The 16257-nt window shown below is 62.5% G+C and overlaps 5 non-coding genes across 5 annotated transcripts; all 5 read left to right on the forward strand.

Annotated features, from left to right (window-relative positions):
* LOC142875847 (5S ribosomal RNA) lies at positions 1–119 on the forward strand. The gene has a single exon (XR_012923127.1). It is a non-coding gene; the product is annotated as a 5S ribosomal RNA (ribosomal RNA).
* Positions 120–3876: 3757 nt separating this feature from the next.
* Positions 3877–3995, forward strand: LOC142875848 (5S ribosomal RNA). Its single transcript, XR_012923128.1, has one exon. It is a non-coding gene; the product is annotated as a 5S ribosomal RNA (ribosomal RNA).
* Positions 3996–7753: 3758 nt separating this feature from the next.
* LOC142875849 (5S ribosomal RNA) lies at positions 7754–7872 on the forward strand. The gene has a single exon (XR_012923129.1). It is a non-coding gene; the product is annotated as a 5S ribosomal RNA (ribosomal RNA).
* Positions 7873–11631: 3759 nt separating this feature from the next.
* LOC142875850 (5S ribosomal RNA) lies at positions 11632–11750 on the forward strand. The gene has a single exon (XR_012923130.1). It is a non-coding gene; the product is annotated as a 5S ribosomal RNA (ribosomal RNA).
* A 3758-nt stretch (positions 11751–15508) lies between these two features.
* LOC142875851 (5S ribosomal RNA) lies at positions 15509–15627 on the forward strand. The gene has a single exon (XR_012923131.1). It is a non-coding gene; the product is annotated as a 5S ribosomal RNA (ribosomal RNA).
* The last annotated feature ends 630 nt before the right edge of the window (positions 15628–16257 follow it).

Below are 16257 nucleotides of genomic sequence, written 5' to 3' on the forward strand. Positions count from 1 at the left end.
GTCTAGGGCCACACCACCCTGAACGCCCCCGATCTCGTCTGGTCTCGGAAGCTAAGCAGGGTCGGGCCTGGTTAGTACTTGGATGGGAGACCGCCTGGGAATACCGGGTGCCACAGGCTGCTGCTTTTTTTTTTTTTTTTGCCTCTTGTTCTGTCCCCTTTCTGGGAGCGTGGCGGCGGCCCGGGGTGGGGGTCACCCCCACCCTCAGCGCCCGCGCGGTGCCTGGCGCCCCAGCCCGCACCGTGGGGCCTCCTCTTGTCCCAAGCCGCGACACCGCCGCCACGCGGCAGCATGCGTGGCATCTGGACTGTCAGGTCTCAGACCAAAGGTCTGCTCTGTGGGAACCGACACGCTGGAGGAAACCTTGAGAGTCTGAGAGGGGAGGGAGTTCCAGAAGAAGGCCAGGATGTCATTTTGAGGGAGTATGTGACCAGAACTCGTCCCGTTGCTTTTGGGGTTCTATGGGCTACACGCAGGAATCTTTGGTGGTGGCACCTGATGTTGGGGGATCCGGAGTCACACCCAGACCTGCTCCACAGGCCTCCTTTTACTTTTCTCTTCGGATTCATTATTTTTAAAAAGTGTCTCTTACCTCTAGGATTGCATTTTCTTTTCTCTCTCTTTTCAAGCAGATGATGGGAGTACAAGTATTCAGGTGACATGTGTTGCCCGTGCCGCCCTCCCCCCTGTGTTCTTTTTTTTTTTTTTTTTTTGAGACAGAGTCTCGTTTTGCTGCCCAGGCTAGAGTGAGTGCCATGGCGTCAGCCTAGCTCACAGCAACCTCAATCTCCGGGCTCAAGCAATCCTGCTGCCTCAGCCTCCCGAGTAGTTGGGACTACAGGCATGCACCACCACGCCCGGCTGTGTTTTTCTATATATATTAGTTGGCCAATTAATTTCTTTCTATTTTTAGTAGAGACGGGGTCTCGCTCTTGCTCAGGCTGGTTTCGAACTCCTGACCTGGAGCAATCCGCCCGCCTCGGCCTCCCAGAGAGCTAGGATTACAGGCGTGAGCCACCGCGCCCGGCCCCCCCTGTGTTCTTATTCATACACCTCTCATGTTGTTCCAGCGTATTGTGGGGGTACCAATGTTAAGGTCGGGTGCCTTGCCCTCTCCAAGCCTCCCCCCTCGGGTCAGAGCTTCAAGTGCGCCCATCCCCCAGTCGGTGCGCACCCACCCCATGCCTAATGGATGTGTATGCCCCTCCCCTCCCCCCACCCGCCCGCCCGACACCCACCCGATGAAGGTGATTCCTCTCTGTCCACTTAGGCGTCCATCCGTTCGTACCAATTTGCTGGTGAGCGCGCTCACGTGGTGCTCGTGTGTCCATTCTTGGGATACCTGGCTTACTGGAACGGGTTCCAGCTCTGGCCAGGAGAACACGAGAGGCGCCCTCTCACCGCTGCTCCTCACAGCCGAATGGCACTCCGTGGTGTCCACGCGCCACGTGTTATTGATGCACTCCTGGAAGGATGGGCACTCGGGTCGCTTCCACGTATTTGGGATTGTGAATTGTGCCCTAACTGTAACCCTAACCCTTACCCAGCCCGTCTCCTCTGCCCCTGCCTGACTGCACTCCTCCCCGGCCAGGCCCGTCACTGTCCTGGGCCCCCGCCTGACCGGCTCCTCCCCGCCCGGCCGGTCACCGTCCTCTGCCCCTGCCTGACACGCTCCTTCCCGCCCGGCCTCTCACCGTCCTCGGCCCCTGCCTGACCGGCTCCTCCGTCGCCTGGGCCTTCCAAGGGCTTGGTGTGGATGCTGCTTCCAGGAAGCCCTCCAGAAACCCGGCAGCAGGGTGGCCGCAGCAGTCTCCAGCAGCCGTCCCTAAGTCGCGTGAGTGCGGGGGACGTGCCCCTGCTGTGCCGCGGGGGCCCAGCCTGGTGTCTTCCCTGAGGCCCTGCGGCTGCCGGCTGGGCTGCCGCTCCCCGCAAGGGGAGAGCCGCGGAGGTGGGGACCGCCTCCTGATGGGGACGTACACGCAGCTCTCCACGTCGGATTCCGGGGCTCTCTGTCCTGCCCGAAGGCCCAGCTGGCCTGCGGGTCCTTAGAGTGGCAAAAACCTCCGAAAACTGAGACTGAGGGTCCGGTGGGTGTCTGCACTTTTCTGCTGGGCACCCCAGGGAGGCCAGGGGGTGGCTGGACAACGTGGTCTGCTGGGGGGGGGGTTGGAGGAGCAACTGATGCCCTTTGCACTTTGGGTAGCAAGAGTCTGAGGTGTCTCTGAGCCCTGTGCCCTGTGGGGGCGGGGCGGGGGGGAGGAGGAGGAGGAGGAGGAGGAGGTGGGAAGGGCCGGGGCCTGCAGTCCTGTTCCCGGGGTGGCACGGCAAGTGGCTTCTTCCACAGGCTGCTTGGCCTGGGCTCCCTGCACCTGGGTCTTTGGAGGACCGGCCCTGTGCTTGCCAACACTTCCTGCAGGGACCCAGAGCTGGGAGGTGTCATCTCTCAGCCCTGGGTCGGGCAGAGCCCCAGCGGGCCATGCCCACAACCTCTCTCAGCACCGGTCCCCCAGAAGGCTCCTTTGGGACCAGGATTCTCTTGCGGTGACTCTTTAAGGTCTGGCCCCTGGATGGAGGGGCACCAAGAGTAGAGGAGCAGGAAGGGGAAGGGGGTGGCCATGCGAGGGGACACTTTGAGGCCAAGTCCCAGCTTCAGCCTGATCCTCCTGGGAACCCCGCTCTGAGACAAGGAGCCGGGCTTCGCATTCCCACAGCAGCCAGTCGTGGGCTGAGGACACCTGGGGCGTTGGGAACTCCCTGGCTTCTCCTTGGTTTAACATCTAGAGCTGCTTGTGAATCGCGCTGCCACACACACCCGAGCGCAGGTGTCTTCCGCACAGACTGCGGGCCTCGCTCTTCTGAATGCCGCTAGCTCACCACCCAGCCACGGGTGAACCTGGTCAGGGTGCTTTCTCTCAGGGGCAGACTCTTTTCCGGGCGGGCTACCGGTGTCTCTGTTTGCTCGTTTCTTTCTTCCATTTCGGGAAAGTCTTCCTTGCTGGGTGTGGAAATCTCCTATGCCTTCCCTCGCCTATTCTGTCAGCTTTCAAATTCTCTTTCAGTTGCCACCCTCACAGATGGATTAGGAAACTCTTTCCGGTGCACTCATTAGTGAAATGACCTCAAGGAAGCTGGAATCCAATATCTAATGGCCGATTTTTAGCGAGTCCACACGCCAGGGTGGTCGGGGTCCAATGCAGCCCCGGCCAGGCCCAGGCCCCTTAGACTGGGCCACAGGAGGACACTGAGGAGGGTCCCGGCCCCCACGAAGCGGTGCCGGCAGTTCTCCACGGGCTTGGGCGTTTTCCAGAGGTAGGAGATGGAGGGGACTGATTTCTTCAGCGCCCCCCAAACCACGCCACCCCACCCCACCCATGGGACACATCCCCAGAGAGAGACGCCCCATACACTGGCTGTGCCCCAGCCCTGGCCCGGGGGAATAGGCGGCAGCCCACCCACAGGGCGAGGGGGGGGGCGCAGCTGAAAGGGGTTGTGGGGGAGGGCGGCCCCTGGCTGGGGTCAAAGGGCGAGCGTCCCGCGCGTGCGCAGTCAGCGGCAGCAACGCGCTGGGGGTGGGCAGCGGGTAGGTGAAGGAGGCCTGGCGAGGAGACGAGGGGGGCTGGGAGGGCTCCACCTTGGCGAGTCCAGCCGTGGAGGCGCATCTTGTGTGAGTGAGTGTGAGTGTGTGTGTGTGTGTATAGAGAGACAGCCCCCCACCCCGCCCCGCCCCGCCCATCACCCCCGTCCCTGGGAGCCCGCGGGACCCGGCCGGCGAACTCAACCGGCCCGGCCCGGCGCGGGGCCTGGGGCGGGAGGCGGCGGCGGGGAAGCCCAGAGAGGCTCGGCTTCTCGAGCGGGGCAGGGGCGCCCTCCGCCGCCGTCTAGGGCCACACCACCCTGAACGCCCCCGATCTCGTCTGGTCTCGGAAGCTAAGCAGGGTCGGGCCTGGTTAGTACTTGGATGGGAGACCGCCTGGGAATACCGGGTGCCACAGGCTGCTGCTTTTTTTTTTTTTTTTGCCTCTTGTTCTGTCCCCTTTCTGGGAGCGCGGCGGCGGCCCGGGGTGGGGGTCACCCCCACCCTCAGCGCCCGCGCGGTGCCTGGCGCCCCAGCCCGCACCGTGGGGCCTCCTCTTGTCCCAAGCCGCGACACCGCCGCCACGCGGCAGCATGCGTGGCATCTGGACTGTCAGGTCTCAGACCAAAGGTCTGCTCTGTGGGAACCGACACGCTGGAGGAAACCTTGAGAGTCTGAGAGGGGAGGGAGTTCCAGAAGAAGGCCAGGATGTCATTTTGAGGGAGTATGTGACCAGAACTCGTCCCGTTGCTTTTGGGGTTCTATGGGCTACACGCAGGAATCTTTGGTGGTGGCACCTGATGTTGGGGGATCCGGAGTCACACCCAGACCTGCTCCACAGGCCTCCTTTTACTTTTCTCTTCGGATTCATTATTTTTAAAAAGTGTCTCTTACCTCTAGGATTGCATTTTCTTTTCTCTCTCTTTTCAAGCAGATGATGGGAGTACAAGTATTCAGGTGACATGTGTTGCCCGTGCCGCCCTCCCCCCTGTGTTCTTTTTTTTTTTTTTTTTTTGAGACAGAGTCTCGTTTTGCTGCCCAGGCTAGAGTGAGTGCCATGGCGTCAGCCTAGCTCACAGCAACCTCAATCTCCGGGCTCAAGCAATCCTGCTGCCTCAGCCTCCCGAGTAGTTGGGACTACAGGCATGCACCACCACGCCCGGCTGTGTTTTTCTATATATATTAGTTGGCCAATTAATTTCTTTCTATTTTTAGTAGAGACGGGGTCTCGCTCTTGCTCAGGCTGGTTTCGAACTCCTGACCTGGAGCAATCCGCCCGCCTCGGCCTCCCAGAGAGCTAGGATTACAGGCGTGAGCCACCGCGCCCGGCCCCCCCTGTGTTCTTATTCATACACCTCTCATGTTGTTCCAGCGTATTGTGGGGGTACCAATGTTAAGGTCGGGTGCCTTGCCCTCTCCAAGCCTCCCCCCTCGGGTCAGAGCTTCAAGTGCGCCCATCCCCCAGTCGGTGCGCACCCACCCCATGCCTAATGGATGTGTATGCCCCTCCCCTCCCCCCACCCGCCCGCCCGACACCCACCCGATGAAGGTGATTCCTCTCTGTCCACTTAGGCGTCCATCCGTTCGTACCAATTTGCTGGTGAGCGCGCTCACGTGGTGCTCGTGTGTCCATTCTTGGGATACCTGGCTTACTGGAACGGGTTCCAGCTCTGGCCAGGAGAACACGAGAGGCGCCCTCTCACCGCTGCTCCTCACAGCCGAATGGCACTCCGTGGTGTCCACGCGCCACGTGTTATTGATGCACTCCTGGAAGGATGGGCACTCGGGTCGCTTCCACGTATTTGGGATTGTGAATTGTGCCCTAACTGTAACCCTAACCCTTACCCAGCCCGTCTCCTCTGCCCCTGCCTGACTGCACTCCTCCCCGGCCAGGCCCGTCACTGTCCTGGGCCCCCGCCTGACCGGCTCCTCCCCGCCCGGCCGGTCACCGTCCTCTGCCCCTGCCTGACACGCTCCTTCCCGCCCGGCCTCTCACCGTCCTCGGCCCCTGCCTGACCGGCTCCTCCGTCGCCTGGGCCTTCCAAGGGCTTGGTGTGGATGCTGCTTCCAGGAAGCCCTCCAGAAACCCGGCAGCAGGGTGGCCGCAGCAGTCTCCAGCAGCCGTCCCTAAGTCGCGTGAGTGCGGGGGACGTGCCCCCGCTGTGCCGCGGGGGCCCAGCCTGGTGTCTTCCCTGAGGCCCTGCGGCTGCCGGCTGGGCTGCCGCTCCCCGCAAGGGGAGAGCCGCGGAGGTGGGGACCGCCTCCTGATGGGGACGTACACGCAGCTCTCCACGTCGGATTCCGGGGCTCTCTGTCCTGCCCGAAGGCCCAGCTGGCCTGCGGGTCCTTAGAGTGGCAAAAACCTCCGAAAACTGAGACTGAGGGTCCGGTGGGTGTCTGCACTTTTCTGCTGGGCACCCCAGGGAGGCCAGGGGGTGGCTGGACAACGTGGTCTGCTGGGGGGGGGGGTTGGAGGAGCAACTGATGCCCTTTGCACTTTGGGTAGCAAGAGTCTGAGGTGTCTCTGAGCCCTGTGCCCTGTGGGGGCGGGGCGGGGGGGAGGAGGAGGAGGAGGAGGAGGAGGTGGGAAGGGCCGGGGCCTGCAGTCCTGTTCCGGGGGTGGCACGGCAAGTGGCTTCTTCCACAGGCTGCTTGGCCTGGGCTCCCTGCACCTGGGCCTTTGGAGGACCGGCCCTGTGCTTGCCAACACTTCCTGCAGGGACCCAGAGCTGGGAGGTGGCATCTCTCAGCCCTGGGTCGGGCAGAGCCCCAGCGGGCCATGCCCACAACCTCTCTCAGCACCGGTCCCCCAGAAGGCTCCTTTGGGACCAGGATTCTCTTGCGGTGACTCTTTAAGGTCTGGCCCCTGGATGGAGGGGCACCAGGAGTAGAGGAGCAGGAAGGGGAAGGGGGTGGCCATGCGAGGGGACACTTTGAGGCCAAGTCCCAGCTTCAGCCTGATCCTCCTGGGAACCCCGCTCTGAGACAAGGAGCCGGGCTTCGCATTCCCACAGCAGCCAGTCGTGGGCTGAGGACACCTGGGGCGTTGGGAACTCCCTGGCTTCTCCTTGGTTTAACATCTAGAGCTGCTTGTGAATCGCGCCGCCACACACACCCAGGCGCAGGTGTCTTCCGCACAGACTGCGGGCCTCGCTCTTCTGAATGCCGCTAGCTCGCCACCCACCCACGGGTGAACCTGGTCAGGGTGCTTTCTCTCAGGGGCAGACTCTTTTCCGGGCGGGCTACCGGTGTCTCTGTTTGCTCGTTTCTTTCTTCCATTTCGGGAAAGTCTTCCTTGCTGGGTGTGGAAATCTCCTATGCCTTCCCTCGCCTATTCTGTCAGCTTTCAAATTCTCTTTCAGTTGCCACCCTCACAGATGGATTAGGAAACTCTTTCCGGTGCACTCATTAGTGAAATGACCTCAAGGAAGCTGGAATCCAATATCTAATGGCCGATTTTTAGCGAGTCCACACGCCAGGGTGGTCGGGGTCCAATGCAGCCCCGGCCAGGCCCAGGCCCCTTAGACTGGGCCACAGGAGGACACTGAGGAGGGTCCCGGCCCCCACGAAGCGGTGCCGGCAGTTCTCCACGGGCTTGGGCGTTTTCCAGAGGTAGGAGATGGAGGGGACTGATTTCTTCAGCGCCCCCCAAACCACGCCACCCCACCCCACCCATGGGACACATCCCCAGAGAGAGACGCCCCATACACTGGCTGTGCCCCAGCCCTGGCCCGGGGGAATAGGCGGCAGCCCACCCACAGGGCGAGGGGGGGGGCGCAGCTGAAAGGGGTTGTGGGGGAGGGCGGCCCCTGGCTGGGGTCAAAGGGCGAGCGTCCCGCGCGTGCGCAGTCAGCGGCAGCAACGCGCTGGGGGTGGGCAGCGGGTAGGTGAAGGAGGCCTGGCGAGGAGACGAGGGGGGCTGGGAGGGCTCCACCTTGGCGAGTCCAGCCGTGGAGGCGCATCTTGTGTGAGTGAGTGTGAGTGTGTGTGTGTGTGTATAGAGAGACAGCCCCCCACCCCGCCCCGCCCCGCCCATCACCCCCGTCCCTGGGAGCCCGCGGGACCCGGCCGGCGAACTCAACCGGCCCGGCCCGGCGCGGGGCCTGGGGCGGGAGGCGGCGGCGGGGAAGCCCAGAGAGGCTCGGCTTCTCGAGCGGGGCAGGGGCGCCCTCCGCCGCCGTCTAGGGCCACACCACCCTGAACGCCCCCGATCTCGTCTGGTCTCGGAAGCTAAGCAGGGTCGGGCCTGGTTAGTACTTGGATGGGAGACCGCCTGGGAATACCGGGTGCCACAGGCTGCTGCTTTTTTTTTTTTTTTTGCCTCTTGTTCTGTCCCCTTTCTGGGAGCGTGGCGGCGGCCCGGGGTGGGGGTCACCCCCACCCTCAGCGCCCGCGCGGTGCCTGGCGCCCCAGCCCGCACCGTGGGGCCTCCTCTTGTCCCAAGCCGCGACACCGCCGCCACGCGGCAGCATGCGTGGCATCTGGACTGTCAGGTCTCAGACCAAAGGTCTGCTCTGTGGGAACCGACACGCTGGAGGAAACCTTGAGAGTCTGAGAGGGGAGGGAGTTCCAGAAGAAGGCCAGGATGTCATTTTGAGGGAGTATGTGACCAGAACTCGTCCCGTTGCTTTTGGGGTTCTATGGGCTACACGCAGGAATCTTTGGTGGTGGCACCTGATGTTGGGGGATCCGGAGTCACACCCAGACCTGCTCCACAGGCCTCCTTTTACTTTTCTCTTCGGATTCATTATTTTTAAAAAGTGTCTCTTACCTCTAGGATTGCATTTTCTTTTCTCTCTCTTTTCAAGCAGATGATGGGAGTACAAGTATTCAGGTGACATGTGTTGCCCGTGCCGCCCTCCCCCCTGTGTTCTTTTTTTTTTTTTTTTTTTTGAGACAGAGTCTCGTTTTGCTGCCCAGGCTAGAGTGAGTGCCATGGCGTCAGCCTAGCTCACAGCAACCTCAATCTCCGGGCTCAAGCAATCCTGCTGCCTCAGCCTCCCGAGTAGTTGGGACTACAGGCATGCACCACCACGCCCGGCTGTGTTTTTCTATATATATTAGTTGGCCAATTAATTTCTTTCTATTTTTAGTAGAGACGGGGTCTCGCTCTTGCTCAGGCTGGTTTCGAACTCCTGACCTGGAGCAATCCGCCCGCCTCGGCCTCCCAGAGAGCTAGGATTACAGGCGTGAGCCACCGCGCCCGGCCCCCCCTGTGTTCTTATTCATACACCTCTCATGTTGTTCCAGCGTATTGTGGGGGTACCAATGTTAAGGTCGGGTGCCTTGCCCTCTCCAAGCCTCCCCCCTCGGGTCAGAGCTTCAAGTGCGCCCATCCCCCAGTCGGTGCGCACCCACCCCATGCCTAATGGATGTGTATGCCCCTCCCCTCCCCCCACCCGCCCGCCCGACACCCACCCGATGAAGGTGATTCCTCTCTGTCCACTTAGGCGTCCATCCGTTCGTACCAATTTGCTGGTGAGCGCGCTCACGTGGTGCTCGTGTGTCCATTCTTGGGATACCTGGCTTACTGGAACGGGTTCCAGCTCTGGCCAGGAGAACACGAGAGGCGCCCTCTCACCGCTGCTCCTCACAGCCGAATGGCACTCCGTGGTGTCCACGCGCCACGTGTTATTGATGCACTCCTGGAAGGATGGGCACTCGGGTCGCTTCCACGTATTTGGGATTGTGAATTGTGCCCTAACTGTAACCCTAACCCTTACCCAGCCCGTCTCCTCTGCCCCTGCCTGACTGCACTCCTCCCCGGCCAGGCCCGTCACTGTCCTGGGCCCCCGCCTGACCGGCTCCTCCCCGCCCGGCCGGTCACCGTCCTCTGCCCCTGCCTGACACGCTCCTTCCCGCCCGGCCTCTCACCGTCCTCGGCCCCTGCCTGACCGGCTCCTCCGTCGCCTGGGCCTTCCAAGGGCTTGGTGTGGATGCTGCTTCCAGGAAGCCCTCCAGAAACCCGGCAGCAGGGTGGCCGCAGCAGTCTCCAGCAGCCGTCCCTAAGTCGCGTGAGTGCGGGGGACGTGCCCCCGCTGTGCCGCGGGGGCCCAGCCTGGTGTCTTCCCTGAGGCCCTGCGGCTGCCGGCTGGGCTGCCGCTCCCCGCAAGGGGAGAGCCGCGGAGGTGGGGACCGCCTCCTGATGGGGACGTACACGCAGCTCTCCACGTCGGATTCCGGGGCTCTCTGTCCTGCCCGAAGGCCCAGCTGGCCTGCGGGTCCTTAGAGTGGCAAAAACCTCCGAAAACTGAGACTGAGGGTCCGGTGGGTGTCTGCACTTTTCTGCTGGGCACCCCAGGGAGGCCAGGGGGTGGCTGGACAACGTGGTCTGCTGGGGGGGGGGGTTGGAGGAGCAACTGATGCCCTTTGCACTTTGGGTAGCAAGAGTCTGAGGTGTCTCTGAGCCCTGTGCCCTGTGGGGGCGGGGCGGGGGGGAGGAGGAGGAGGAGGAGGAGGAGGTGGGAAGGGCCGGGGCCTGCAGTCCTGTTCCGGGGGTGGCACGGCAAGTGGCTTCTTCCACAGGCTGCTTGGCCTGGGCTCCCTGCACCTGGGCCTTTGGAGGACCGGCCCTGTGCTTGCCAACACTTCCTGCAGGGACCCAGAGCTGGGAGGTGGCATCTCTCAGCCCTGGGTCGGGCAGAGCCCCAGCGGGCCATGCCCACAACCTCTCTCAGCACCGGTCCCCCAGAAGGCTCCTTTGGGACCAGGATTCTCTTGCGGTGACTCTTTAAGGTCTGGCCCCTGGATGGAGGGGCACCAGGAGTAGAGGAGCAGGAAGGGGAAGGGGGTGGCCATGCGAGGGGACACTTTGAGGCCAAGTCCCAGCTTCAGCCTGATCCTCCTGGGAACCCCGCTCTGAGACAAGGAGCCGGGCTTCGCATTCCCACAGCAGCCAGTCGTGGGCTGAGGACACCTGGGGCGTTGGGAACTCCCTGGCTTCTCCTTGGTTTAACATCTAGAGCTGCTTGTGAATCGCGCCGCCACACACACCCAGGCGCAGGTGTCTTCCGCACAGACTGCGGGCCTCGCTCTTCTGAATGCCGCTAGCTCGCCACCCACCCACGGGTGAACCTGGTCAGGGTGCTTTCTCTCAGGGGCAGACTCTTTTCCGGGCGGGCTACCGGTGTCTCTGTTTGCTCGTTTCTTTCTTCCATTTCGGGAAAGTCTTCCTTGCTGGGTGTGGAAATCTCCTATGCCTTCCCTCGCCTATTCTGTCAGCTTTCAAATTCTCTTTCAGTTGCCACCCTCACAGATGGATTAGGAAACTCTTTCCGGTGCACTCATTAGTGAAATGACCTCAAGGAAGCTGGAATCCAATATCTAATGGCCGATTTTTAGCGAGTCCACACGCCAGGGTGGTCGGGGTCCAATGCAGCCCCGGCCAGGCCCAGGCCCCTTAGACTGGGCCACAGGAGGACACTGAGGAGGGTCCCGGCCCCCACGAAGCGGTGCCGGCAGTTCTCCACGGGCTTGGGCGTTTTCCAGAGGTAGGAGATGGAGGGGACTGATTTCTTCAGCGCCCCCCAAACCACGCCACCCCACCCCACCCATGGGACACATCCCCAGAGAGAGACGCCCCATACACTGGCTGTGCCCCAGCCCTGGCCCGGGGGAATAGGCGGCAGCCCACCCACAGGGCGAGGGGGGGGGCGCAGCTGAAAGGGGTTGTGGGGGAGGGCGGCCCCTGGCTGGGGTCAAAGGGCGAGCGTCCCGCGCGTGCGCAGTCAGCGGCAGCAACGCGCTGGGGGTGGGCAGCGGGTAGGTGAAGGAGGCCTGGCGAGGAGACGAGGGGGGCTGGGAGGGCTCCACCTTGGCGAGTCCAGCCGTGGAGGCGCATCTTGTGTGAGTGAGTGTGAGTGTGTGTGTGTGTGTATAGAGAGACAGCCCCCCACCCCGCCCCGCCCCGCCCATCACCCCCGTCCCTGGGAGCCCGCGGGACCCGGCCGGCGAACTCAACCGGCCCGGCCCGGCGCGGGGCCTGGGGCGGGAGGCGGCGGCGGGGAAGCCCAGAGAGGCTCGGCTTCTCGAGCGGGGCAGGGGCGCCCTCCGCCGCCGTCTAGGGCCACACCACCCTGAACGCCCCCGATCTCGTCTGGTCTCGGAAGCTAAGCAGGGTCGGGCCTGGTTAGTACTTGGATGGGAGACCGCCTGGGAATACCGGGTGCCACAGGCTGCTGCTTTTTTTTTTTTTTTTGCCTCTTGTTCTGTCCCCTTTCTGGGAGCGTGGCGGCGGCCCGGGGTGGGGGTCACCCCCACCCTCAGCGCCCGCGCGGTGCCTGGCGCCCCAGCCCGCACCGTGGGGCCTCCTCTTGTCCCAAGCCGCGACACCGCCGCCACGCGGCAGCATGCGTGGCATCTGGACTGTCAGGTCTCAGACCAAAGGTCTGCTCTGTGGGAACCGACACGCTGGAGGAAACCTTGAGAGTCTGAGAGGGGAGGGAGTTCCAGAAGAAGGCCAGGATGTCATTTTGAGGGAGTATGTGACCAGAACTCGTCCCGTTGCTTTTGGGGTTCTATGGGCTACACGCAGGAATCTTTGGTGGTGGCACCTGATGTTGGGGGATCCGGAGTCACACCCAGACCTGCTCCACAGGCCTCCTTTTACTTTTCTCTTCGGATTCATTATTTTTAAAAAGTGTCTCTTACCTCTAGGATTGCATTTTCTTTTCTCTCTCTTTTCAAGCAGATGATGGGAGTACAAGTATTCAGGTGACATGTGTTGCCCGTGCCGCCCTCCCCCCTGTGTTCTTTTTTTTTTTTTTTTTTTTGAGACAGAGTCTCGTTTTGCTGCCCAGGCTAGAGTGAGTGCCATGGCGTCAGCCTAGCTCACAGCAACCTCAATCTCCGGGCTCAAGCAATCCTGCTGCCTCAGCCTCCCGAGTAGTTGGGACTACAGGCATGCACCACCACGCCCGGCTGTGTTTTTCTATATATATTAGTTGGCCAATTAATTTCTTTCTATTTTTAGTAGAGACGGGGTCTCGCTCTTGCTCAGGCTGGTTTCGAACTCCTGACCTGGAGCAATCCGCCCGCCTCGGCCTCCCAGAGAGCTAGGATTACAGGCGTGAGCCACCGCGCCCGGCCCCCCCTGTGTTCTTATTCATACACCTCTCATGTTGTTCCAGCGTATTGTGGGGGTACCAATGTTAAGGTCGGGTGCCTTGCCCTCTCCAAGCCTCCCCCCTCGGGTCAGAGCTTCAAGTGCGCCCATCCCCCAGTCGGTGCGCACCCACCCCATGCCTAATGGATGTGTATGCCCCTCCCCTCCCCCCACCCGCCCGCCCGACACCCACCCGATGAAGGTGATTCCTCTCTGTCCACTTAGGCGTCCATCCGTTCGTACCAATTTGCTGGTGAGCGCGCTCACGTGGTGCTCGTGTGTCCATTCTTGGGATACCTGGCTTACTGGAACGGGTTCCAGCTCTGGCCAGGAGAACACGAGAGGCGCCCTCTCACCGCTGCTCCTCACAGCCGAATGGCACTCCGTGGTGTCCACGCGCCACGTGTTATTGATGCACTCCTGGAAGGATGGGCACTCGGGTCGCTTCCACGTATTTGGGATTGTGAATTGTGCCCTAACTGTAACCCTAACCCTTACCCAGCCCGTCTCCTCTGCCCCTGCCTGACTGCACTCCTCCCCGGCCAGGCCCGTCACTGTCCTGGGCCCCCGCCTGACCGGCTCCTCCCCGCCCGGCCGGTCACCGTCCTCTGCCCCTGCCTGACACGCTCCTTCCCGCCCGGCCTCTCACCGTCCTCGGCCCCTGCCTGACCGGCTCCTCCGTCGCCTGGGCCTTCCAAGGGCTTGGTGTGGATGCTGCTTCCAGGAAGCCCTCCAGAAACCCGGCAGCAGGGTGGCCGCAGCAGTCTCCAGCAGCCGTCCCTAAGTCGCGTGAGTGCGGGGGACGTGCCCCCGCTGTGCCGCGGGGGCCCAGCCTGGTGTCTTCCCTGAGGCCCTGCGGCTGCCGGCTGGGCTGCCGCTCCCCGCAAGGGGAGAGCCGCGGAGGTGGGGACCGCCTCCTGATGGGGACGTACACGCAGCTCTCCACGTCGGATTCCGGGGCTCTCTGTCCTGCCCGAAGGCCCAGCTGGCCTGCGGGTCCTTAGAGTGGCAAAAACCTCCGAAAACTGAGACTGAGGGTCCGGTGGGTGTCTGCACTTTTCTGCTGGGCACCCCAGGGAGGCCAGGGGGTGGCTGGACAACGTGGTCTGCTGGGGGGGGGGTTGGAGGAGCAACTGATGCCCTTTGCACTTTGGGTAGCAAGAGTCTGAGGTGTCTCTGAGCCCTGTGCCCTGTGGGGGCGGGGCGGGGGGGAGGAGGAGGAGGAGGAGGAGGAGGTGGGAAGGGCCGGGGCCTGCAGTCCTGTTCCCGGGGTGGCACGGCAAGTGGCTTCTTCCACAGGCTGCTTGGCCTGGGCTCCCTGCACCTGGGTCTTTGGAGGACCGGCCCTGTGCTTGCCAACACTTCCTGCAGGGACCCAGAGCTGGGAGGTGTCATCTCTCAGCCCTGGGTCGGGCAGAGCCCCAGCGGGCCATGCCCACAACCTCTCTCAGCACCGGTCCCCCAGAAGGCTCCTTTGGGACCAGGATTCTCTTGCGGTGACTCTTTAAGGTCTGGCCCCTGGATGGAGGGGCACCAAGAGTAGAGGAGCAGGAAGGGGAAGGGGGTGGCCATGCGAGGGGACACTTTGAGGCCAAGTCCCAGCTTCAGCCTGATCCTCCTGGGAACCCCGCTCTGAGACAAGGAGCCGGGCTTCGCATTCCCACAGCAGCCAGTCGTGGGCTGAGGACACCTGGGGCGTTGGGAACTCCCTGGCTTCTCCTTGGTTTAACATCTAGAGCTGCTTGTGAATCGCGCCGCCACACACACCCGAGCGCAGGTGTCTTCCGCACAGACTGCGGGCCTCGCTCTTCTGAATGCCGCTAGCTCGCCACCCAGCCACGGGTGAACCTGGTCAGGGTGCTTTCTCTCAGGGGCAGACTCTTTTCCGGGCGGGCTACCGGTGTCTCTGTTTGCTCGTTTCTTTCTTCCATTTCGGGAAAGTCTTCCTTGCTGGGTGTGGAAATCTCCTATGCCTTCCCTCGCCTATTCTGTCAGCTTTCAAATTCTCTTTCAGTTGCCACCCTCACAGATGGATTAGGAAACTCTTTCCGGTGCACTCATTAGTGAAATGACCTCAAGGAAGCTGGAATCCAATATCTAATGGCCGATTTTTAGCGAGTCCACACGCCAGGGTGGTCGGGGTCCAATGCAGCCCCGGCCAGGCCCAGGCCCCTTAGACTGGGCCACAGGAGGACACTGAGGAGGGTCCCGGCCCCCACGAAGCGGTGCCGGCAGTTCTCCACGGGCTTGGGCGTTTTCCAGAGGTAGGAGATGGAGGGGACTGATTTCTTCAGCGCCCCCCAAACCACGCCACCCCACCCCACCCATGGGACACATCCCCAGAGAGAGACGCCCCATACACTGGCTGTGCCCCAGCCCTGGCCCGGGGGAATAGGCGGCAGCCCACCCACAGGGCGAGGGGGGGGGCGCAGCTGAAAGGGGTTGTGGGGGAGGGCGGCCCCTGGCTGGGGTCAAAGGGCGAGCGTCCCGCGCGTGCGCAGTCAGCGGCAGCAACGCGCTGGGGGTGGGCAGCGGGTAGGTGAAGGAGGCCTGGCGAGGAGACGAGGGGGGCTGGGAGGGCTCCACCTTGGCGAGTCCAGCCGTGGAGGCGCATCTTGTGTGAGTGAGTGTGAGTGTGTGTGTGTGTGTATAGAGAGACAGCCCCCCACCCCGCCCCGCCCCGCCCATCACCCCCGTCCCTGGGAGCCCGCGGGACCCGGCCGGCGAACTCAACCGGCCCGGCCCGGCGCGGGGCCTGGGGCGGGAGGCGGCGGCGGGGAAGCCCAGAGAGGCTCGGCTTCTCGAGCGGGGCAGGGGCGCCCTCCGCCGCCGTCTAGGGCCACACCACCCTGAACGCCCCCGATCTCGTCTGGTCTCGGAAGCTAAGCAGGGTCGGGCCTGGTTAGTACTTGGATGGGAGACCGCCTGGGAATACCGGGTGCCACAGGCTGCTGCTTTTTTTTTTTTTTTTGCCTCTTGTTCTGTCCCCTTTCTGGGAGCGCGGCGGCGGCCCGGGGTGGGGGTCACCCCCACCCTCAGCGCCCGCGCGGTGCCTGGCGCCCCAGCCCGCACCGTGGGGCCTCCTCTTGTCCCAAGCCGCGACACCGCCGCCACGCGGCAGCATGCGTGGCATCTGGACTGTCAGGTCTCAGACCAAAGGTCTGCTCTGTGGGAACCGACACGCTGGAGGAAACCTTGAGAGTCTGAGAGGGGAGGGAGTTCCAGAAGAAGGCCAGGATGTCATTTTGAGGGAGTATGTGACCAGAACTCGTCCCGTTGCTTTTGGGGTTCTATGGGCTACACGCAGGAATCTTTGGTGGTGGCACCTGATGTTGGGGGATCCGGAGTCACACCCAGACCTGCTCCACAGGCCTCCTTTTACTTTTCTCTTCGGATTCATTATTTTTAAAAAGTGTCTCTTACCTCTAGGATTGCATTTTCTTTTCTCTCTCTTTTCAAGCAGATGATGGGAGTACAAGTATTCAGGTGACATGTGTTGCCCGTGCCGCCCTCCCCCCTGTGTTCTTTTTTTTTTTTTTTTTTTGAGACAGAGTCTCGTTTTGCTGCCCAGGCTAGAGTG

This window comes from Microcebus murinus, chromosome 14 (genome assembly GCF_040939455.1).
Source record: "Microcebus murinus isolate Inina chromosome 14, M.murinus_Inina_mat1.0, whole genome shotgun sequence".
Lineage (NCBI taxonomy): Eukaryota > Metazoa > Chordata > Mammalia > Primates > Cheirogaleidae > Microcebus > Microcebus murinus.